At 31.5% G+C, this 9,607-nt stretch overlaps 1 long non-coding RNA gene across 1 annotated transcript; it reads left to right on the forward strand.

The window, feature by feature from the left end:
• The first annotated feature begins 8,445 nt into the window (after positions 1-8,445).
• LOC111397738 lies at positions 8,446-9,320 on the forward strand. Its single transcript, XR_002703321.1, has 2 exons — positions 8,446-8,848; positions 8,969-9,320. It is a non-coding gene; the product is annotated as an uncharacterized LOC111397738 (long non-coding RNA).
• The last annotated feature ends 287 nt before the right edge of the window (positions 9,321-9,607 follow it).

Raw genomic sequence — 9,607 nt, forward strand, 5'->3', positions numbered from 1 at the left:
TTGTGAGATAGTAAGTGAAAAGAGAGAAAAGTTCAAATTTATAGTGATTTTGTCCTAGTTTTGTGGGGATTAAAATAATATTTTTAGTAAATTTCAGTAAAAGTTGAAAAGTTGTAGTTCAAAAGACTGTCAAAGAATTCACGTATACGTCTGGGTGCAAGGAATAGATACAATAGTTAATGGCGTAGTGTCAATTTTTACTTTTGCGATCGATCAATTTTTGCTCTTCTAATCAAAATACTCTCAACACAATTCTGCCAAGTGATTAATAATTGATAAAATAATGAAGTGATCGGATGAGTTATAATGGTTTTCTACCTATAATAATGCCATGATATGTGATTATTGTGGTAGATCTTAGTGCAAAATTCAACCCTTACAAAATAGAAACATGTAAGGAATTTCCAGCTAGAAAAAAGAAGTAAAAAGTGCCTACATTCTTAGATGAATTAAATTCAACGCAAGCTTGATCCTTATCATACCATTAAATAAAATTCTAATGTATATACATGTTTCTAACGTTATTGCTAGTTGCATGTTTCTAAAGTTAGGTTATAACATAGTTCTCAACCTATAAACCATGTATGTGAAACCAATCCTGATTCCTTTTTCTTTTCTTGGCGTTGCCGTCCGTCCTCCAACCTAATCAATCTGGACCCTGAATCAATGTGAACTATACACAATTTCAGTTATAATCACACATAACTAAAATATAATGCCCAACAAGTATCAACAAATAAAAGTCTTTAATACAAGTTAGATACGATTAACAACTAGAATCTCATTGTAATTCAAAAGTACGAGTTGTTGGTGACTTAAAGTTACTTTATCTTTGACGTAGAACAGAGGGCTGAACGGATTGATCAATGAGAGACAATTGGATGATCGAAAGGAAAAAAGGTAAAGTGCATATTTGACATTCGAACTCCAATTTGGACTTATAATACCTTTTCAGAAAGAAAATGATAAGCCAGACTAAACACACAGCTTTGCCTTGAAATATGACGAATTTTAGTTATTCGAGTTCGTTTAAGAATCGAAAACTACTTTAAAGTTTTAATGCTATTTTTGTCATTTAGTTTATTTCGAGTTCTTTTAAACTACGTTTTTAATATAAAACCTTATTTCTTCATTTTTGAGCATCTTGAATTAATAAAATTTCGTGAGTGTGATTTTCATTCTCTGGTTGATTCCAAGTTTGGTATATTTTTGGACAATAATATTAAAAGTAAGAACTAATTAATTACCCGAAAAGCAAATATATACAAACAAAAAACAGTAAATGGGATATTGATGTGGCATGTGATAGTTGGAAGATTGTACAAACAAACTGCTACAAAAACAGGGTTAAGAGAAAGAGGGACGCGTGTCAAGCATGAATAGACAATTTGAAAAACTAAAAGAAAATACACCCAACCAGCTCAATTGTCCCTCCATCCGTATTTTAAGGGGTTGTTTGGGAGTGATTTTTCACCTCAAAAAATTGATTTTTTTTTTTTATCGTTATTTCATTATTCCAACCGTAAAGTTTGACTTCTTCTCTTGCAGATGGCCTCCACTTTTCTCCTAACAGTCAAAAAATCAATTCTTAAAATCACTCCCAAACGGGGCTTAAGTTTGATCTACCATCACTTTTGTCAAACAAATGAAAACATCAGCTTCCACTGACATAACTGTGTACACCAAATCTGAGGTAAAATATGTCATACAGACCAAAAAAAAAAAAAAAAACATTCAAGCAAAAGCATTCTCTGCACAAAGCGTCAAAACGGATCAAATTTTTCATGCTATTTGCCATTTATGGTGTCTGCAAACCTTTAGGCTTCATAATGAAATTAAACATTCATCCAAAGATATGTCTTGAAATTTAAGGAAGGACCAAAATGACTATAAAAAGGTTCTTACTTTGGACACTGGCAGATACTGAAACGAAGCCCATTTCTAGATAAATACGTCACTTAAATTAAATTATGTTGAGATTCAAAAATCTTAAAATTTAGGACAAATAAATAGTGAGTAAACCACTTAATTATTGTCGATTTTTAAACGCAATTTATTTATAAAATTTGCAATCGCAGCATGATTAAATGTTGACTTATTAAATTGAAACTAATACATCAAATTGCTATTAACATTTACGTACGACTGTGACATTAAGTTTAGCAACGCATGCTAATATAGTGACTAATATTTAAATCAAATTGAAGTCGAATGATTTAATTATAAAAAAAAACTAGTAATTTTAACACTTAATTTTAATAATACATCAAGAAGCTTCAAATGCTTCCTAACTGGTTTTTTACCACTTATTTTTTTGACAACAATGTTAACTGAAATAATATGATGATTCGTCCATGAAAAAACAGAGACACCAACTTCCAAAAGATCCTGCAAGTTTCATTACCCGAATTTCTAATTTCGACTCAGAAAAACGGCTCATACATGTTAAGAAGGTGGAGAAATCACAGATCTGAAGGGAGACAAGCTTGTATTGAGGGTTTTGAAGTTCCATGGGTATCATGGGGTGAAGCTGGAAGAAAGAAAGCTGCGTCAGAATTTTTTGATAGATGTAGACCCCTGGATGAATCTTTGAGCTGAGGGTAATTCCGACATACTGTCATATACAATCAGTTATACAGCTATATACAAGCAAGATGAAACTCAAATATATCAGTATTTATCAGATTTAGTTGAGACAGGAAAGACAACTAGATTTCAGCCATGAAACTTCAAGGATTCTTCATTGAATTTGGAGAGTTCAAGGAATGTCATTTGCATATCCAACTGTTGTATGATTTCAGCTCAAGTGCCACATTCTAATGCTTCAGTGTGTGTGACAATACAACATCTTGCTGAGAAAACCAATACTAGCTTTAAGATTGCATGACTGTTTCACTGTTGTATCTTGCTCTATTTTTACAATAAGAAACCAAGCTTCATCCCATTAATGGGGTTGGCTATGTTTTCGGCACTCTGTTCATTTCTATATTCATGTCATAAGATTCAAAATGAGCTATTTTTGCTAGACAATGTGATTTTGAACGAAAAACAAGTGCTTAATCATAATTTATAGTTTCGCAAGAATCCAACACATTTAGCCCCCAAAATCTTGAAATATTAGTTTGAAACAACCTATTTTGATGTATTGTAACTTTTGCTAAGGTTTGCTATTTTGAGCATCGTTAAGAATGTTGGAAATTAGACCTTGAATACTTTGAAATAATATTAAAAATGTAATGTTTTAAGTTTGTTTGACATCTCATAATGACATCGAAAATTGACATAAAAATGAGGAAGATCATATATATGCGACTAGGGAGCAGGTGGGTGGGTAAAAAGGCCTAACGAGGTGGGCGGGGGTGTACGGGGGAAAGCAAAGGAAATATATACAGGCAAAAACAGTAAATGCACCATGGGCAGGGGAACAAGTCTTCATGTCCAGTTTTGCACATCAAACATTGTCAAGAAATATTGTCAACTATCTTTGTACAAGTAGGTTAATTTAATATATAAAATTTGATTTGTTATTTTCAATTAAAAGTACTTTTACTACCACAATTTTTATTTGGGCCTCATCCCATATACAAGAATCTTTTGTCACTTACCGGAAACAATAAGATTTCACAACGAAATATATGTGGGGGAAATTACACCTAGTCATGATTTTTAAATTCCCAATTCAAATATAGATTTGAAAGTTTTTTGTTCAAAAATTAGATAATAATTTGAACTTATTAATGCTATAAAATTAAATTAACCGCCCGCCCCCACAAAACCCTAATTCATCCTTCAAAAACCATTTTTGATTCATTCAAAGTACAAAATGACTACTTTTTGTACAAAAAAAATTCTGAAATTTTCTTGCATTATATATTGGCTTGTACGTATAATCATTTTCACGACTTTAAATATTTAACGCATTATGTGCTTGTTTGACACACGTTAACTTATTTTATGGTTTGCGGCTAGATTATTTTCACCCGGACATTGATACAAGAAAATATTTTACATGTATGACAATTTTTATTTTTTATTTTTTAACCACACATTCTACTACGAATTACTATTCAAAATTAAATTTTTTCTACAATAATGATTTTCAAAAAGGATAGAAATTGCATTAAATATTACTATACCCATATGACCAATGATATAGTAAAGCGTTATGAACAAAATTCAAGGTAGAGGGTGTAAATTGGGGTTGAGTTTGCATAGACTTTCATATCATAGGATAGCCTTCAGCTTGGTCAAAGTCTTGCCAAAAAAAATAAATAAATAAAGCACAAACTCAAAAGTGTTGTAAAAAAAAAAAAAAAATTAAATACTAACTCAAAATTAAGATTTATGTTATGTTTTTTATTATTATTTTTTTCTATTTTGAAGTTAAAACTCTAAATTAAAATTCTTAAAAAAGGAAAAAAAAAATTAAGCGAGTTGGCTTCAGTCGGTTAGCCGGAGTCTTAATCCATTACCAACCCAACCCGATACGAGTTGGTTCGGTTCGATCGATTTTTCGATTTTGTTTGCCCATGGCTTGATAATAGCACAAAATAACAAAAATAAAGACAACTGATTTATACAAAAACTGACTTTTAATTGGCTAAGGTTCAACCTGCTGCAATGCACTGATATGTCTATAATGCGCCTGCCTAGAATCTCAGTAGCATTTTTAATGGAAAAATCTCGACGTACAGGAAATTTTTAAGAAAAATCAGAAGCATATGTTTCATAGTGGGCCCTTCTGCGGTGAAGATTAGCACCATCAATTCTTCTAACCAACTGCTTTGTCCAAACATTAGTCACGGTTCCTTTAAAGAATGAAGCTTCCTGGTAGCCGTATGAATTGCAATGAATTGGTAAATATACAATCTGAATTGCATTCACGTTTCCCTTTCACTAACTAGTGCAATTATCAACTCCCATGTTTGATCTTTGTAAAGTCTCTGCTAGAAGAATTAATGTTGTCTTGTAGTAAGTACAACTCAAGAATGTGTTATAGCTTTATTAATGTCAGATAATCAAAAATAAATAATTAACCCTTTATATATAGGGGTTTACATAGAAAGCTAGTTTAAAAGAACTAAAATTGAAAAGAATTCGAAATAAATTAAATGACAAAAATAAAATAAAAACTAGCAGTTTTCGAGTCCTAAACGAATTCGGATGGCTAAAATCCATTATATGTCACATAAAAGCGGCAAGTCCGTAGTTCTCTTTCCAAATATTTATTAAGGATCCAAATCGGAGTTCAAACGCCAAATCTACAATTAACCGTTTTTATTATTATTTTTTTTTTCATTTTTGGTCCAATTGTTCCTCAATATATTTTATCATCTGATCTACATCAATTTTCTTTCATGGATTTTTTCATGTTTTTTCTTCAATATATTATGTTTTTTTTAAATAGAATAATCGGAAAATCTCTCCTACCGTAGATTGATGTTCTACCCTTGGCATAAATAAATGCAAGATAATGCAATTTTTTGATCAATAGATTTACTGCATAAATATTCCATTTTTAAAATAAATAATTATGTTTATTCCTGATTTACTATATTAAAAAATAATAATAACAAGAAGAAGAGCATATTTTTTTGTATGTTACAAGAAGAAGAAGAAGAAGAATTATTTTTATGTTAAAAAGTGCAATTTATGTTTTCAGTAGCTGACTCATTTGGGAAACCAATCTATTATTGCTCATTTAAATTTTCGATGAATTAAATTGCTCAGTTGAGCTTGTTGACTTTGATACAATATTGAAATTTATAGTTTTACATTAAAAATAACTTCTTAAACGAATAATTCAATTAGAGTTGAAGTGAATGTTCAAACTAAATAAGCTAAGATTTATAGATATATCATAAAGAAAAATGATAACAATAAGATGTGCATGGTTAAATTTTCACAACCATCAATTTAAAGAATATACAAATCCATAATTTGTTTATAGAAAGCTTGTTATTTTCTAATTTGTTTGAACACTTCAAAAAACCAATACCAATTTGTCCAAATGATTTTCATGATTTAAAATTGGAAATGAGTAATATGGAAACGAATAGAAATACAAAACTTCTTTAGAATCGATTGTGAGAATATTTTCACAAGTACAATAATTTTACATCTGAACGAACACAATTTTCTTTGATGAACCGTGGTCAACCATTTCTTACCTTTTTAGATAAGAAAATTACTTATTTCAAAAAGTAAATTTTTATCAATAAAATATTTTGTTCTAATACTCATTTACTTCGAAAATGTGCACAAATAGTTCTCAACCTATAAACCATGTGTGAAACCAGTCCTGATTTCTTTTCCTCGGAAAATTTACACAAATACTCTTTTACTTGGAAAAAGTAACAAGATTGATTAGTGACGAGAAGCACTGCAGGATGCTAACGGGTTTGATTTGAGCACCTTTTGATACTTTTGAGATGTTGAGGGGCCAAAATGAAAATAAATATTAAATTCTATATTTTTATTTATTTGAGCCAAAGAGCTAATTATTGAAAGAAGGGAGAATTAACCTAGCAATATTCGGCTCATTTTGAAGCTTGTATGAAATGGCGAATTATGAATTCAAAAAAAAGCTAATTTTGATAAGCCAAATCGAATTATAGCTCATTAAAGAGAACTAATTGGTGGGTAATTTAATTTTCAAATTAAGACCAAATTACAATATCAATATTGGACTAGTTTTGAACCCCGTACGTAATGGCGTATTATGAACTCGAAAAAAATGATATTTTGATCAAGTCAAACTCAAGCTTCGATCGATAAAAATTACACTTTAACTACTGGCATATCTCGTAACAAAAAGCCTACAGAAAAAACATATTGTTCTATCTATTCTTGAATAAACAAGTTGAAGTTTCGATTTGACCAAAACGGAGAATGATGTTAATCAGCAGGACTTGTTAGAATGATGTTAAACATGCAGGAAAAAAATTAAAAGAAATTTGGGGAGTATAAACCCCTATTTTAGAAAGTTTTAAGTGCTTTTAGTATATTCATTCTTTTTGTATAAAGCACGTATAAGTACTGGTGCATTTATTCAACAATAATATTTTAGGTTTAACAAATTATGATCTGATAGGGTGGACATGAATTTGAGGGAAAAGAAAGGAAGAGAAAGAGGGGGCGGCAGAGTCTTTTTTTCTATCGGTGAGCAGCAGCTAAGTAAATATGGGAGAAGGAGAAAGGGAAAAGGGAAAAGAGAGGAGAGCGTGCGGCGAGATTGAGCTAAATTAGCCTATGTTTGGTAGAAATTAAAATTCATATTTTATGGGATCCATAACTTTTCTATCACACATTTTATCAGCTTTTATTTACTAAAAATCTGTTATTAATCCTTGTCAAATAGGGGCTTAATAATCTGTTATAATTTGATATTGACCGGCCCGAAGTTTTATGATATTGATAAATATGTAATAAATTTCCGGCTGGAAAAGATAAGTAAAAAGTGTTGAATTTTTACGATATTTAAATTTTGTGAAACTTTATGAATTATCAAGTAAACTTTATGAAAACTTTATAAAACCAATTAATCCGATCAAGCATCAAGAACTATTCAAAAGGCACAGCACAGTCGGCTAATTTACCAGACTCAAATGGATATGAAATTTACAAATAAATATTTTTCTTTTTTTCACTTTACATAAAAAGATAAAATATAACCATTATATATATATAATTTAATTAGATAAATCCGACACGTGTCTATGAAAAAAAAAATGCGGCACAAAAAAATGAGAGTAGTCAGGCAGGTTTTGGGAATTTTAGGCCCCTTATTATCTATGCTGATAGGACTAACTTCCAGGGATAAAAAAACAGGTGCTGCTTGGGTGATTTTCCCTTTTTTTTTTAAAGATGTCCAATCCTTGCATAATGCGTGTCTCCCTAGTTTATAAACCTGTCACAAAACTCCGTATTTGTAACAAAGCCATAAAAGGGGAAGGGGTGGGACCAAATTCAAAACAGTACACTGACTTTTTTTTTCTATTAAATAATAGAAAATATTTGTTTTATCATGATATAAATTTTAGGCCCTATTGGGAGTGATTTTTAACCCCCGAAAAATTAATTTTTTGATCTTCATTTCACTGTTCTGGCCGTAATTTTTGACTTTTACTCTCACGGACGACCTCCACTTTTCTCCTAATAGTAAAAAAATCAATTCTCAAAATTACTACCGAACATGTTCTTAGTAACTTTTCTCCGCCATGACTACCGAAAATTAGTTATTTACTATAAAATTTACTTACATAAAAAAGATTTATTTACCTTAAAATTTACTTATGAGTAAATTCTTTAAGCGTAGCCAAGCGTGCGCTTTTGGTACCCCAAACTGCCACCAAAAATAAATAAAATAAAAATAAAAAATCTATCAACTCCAAAGGAATTGGCATAGTCCCTGTTGCAAGCAAACTTTAATAAAATCCAATATAGTGTCAGTCATGTGCATAAAGTTATGGGACCTTCAAATCCCTCTTTTCTATATACTCTATGCTTTACAATTGTACATTTACTATTGCAATTTAAAGCCTCCAATTCCAGCTCTAAAGTTCTGCAAATATGGCAGATGTTTTGGTTCAGTAACTTCAGTTCCAGCTAAATATCATTAACTACTGGTTACTATTTTTGTTGATGATCTGCATGAGTCTGCAGAGGGAGCATGATCACCATTTTGTAGCTGAAGCTTTCTTTTTTCCTCTTTCTATATAATTGTAGTGTTTTCTTGAAAAGGGGCTTAAAGAATTCTGCTAAGGGATTAACTGAGATGGGAATCAGAGGGGAACTAGTTAGAAGTGCGTTCTAGAAAAGCCTCTCTGTACGAACGCGTGACAGTCATGTAAGTTAATTGCATTCAAGTTGTTTGATAATTTAACTCACAGAATGCTGATAGTATATTGTACATATGCCTGGATTTGTTTTGATTTGGTTTGAAATTAGTAACTAAAGTTTGAGTCAGGCTAGGAGTTATGCAGTGGAAAAGAAAAGATGGAGTTCAGTAAGATCATACCTTTGCGGGGATGAGTTTAGTTCAATAGTTGCAGAGGATGATTTATCGAGCTTCACACCTGCAATTGATGAAGGTGAATTTACTTCAGTTTATGCAGAGGCGGATACGGCTTCTATTAGAAGCTCTGAGGCCACTGTCAATCAACCATTGGCAGGAGATTTCAAGGGCCAAGCAGATGCTGAAAGCAATGAGGTGAAGAATGGAAGACCAAAGGAAAAGCAAAACTCAACTCCAACAGTAACGAAACTGGCGTGGGCTGGAGCTGGCTAGAACGATGGATGGTGACTTGTCTGCCAGAAAATACCATGATGGAAGACCAAATGTACAAGGAAATTGAGACAGTTAGTGGTCACCAAACAAACGGGATGAGGAAGAGATTGCTATCTAACGATATCTCTCTGCACATTGAAGTCGGATCTGTAGCTGCACCCAAGGATGTCCCAAGGCCTACCAAGAATAGGATTAACACAACAAGGAATATCTCCAAACGAGATGCAACATCTACCTACCTCTGTCTAAGAGAATCAAAGGTATACATTTAAGCTAAAGCAAAAATTGTCCAAAGAAACAAGTGAAATTACATTTTAA

This window comes from Olea europaea, chromosome 7 (genome assembly GCF_002742605.1).
Source record: "Olea europaea var. sylvestris chromosome 7, O_europaea_v1, whole genome shotgun sequence".
Taxonomy (NCBI): Eukaryota; Viridiplantae; Streptophyta; class Magnoliopsida; order Lamiales; family Oleaceae; genus Olea; species Olea europaea.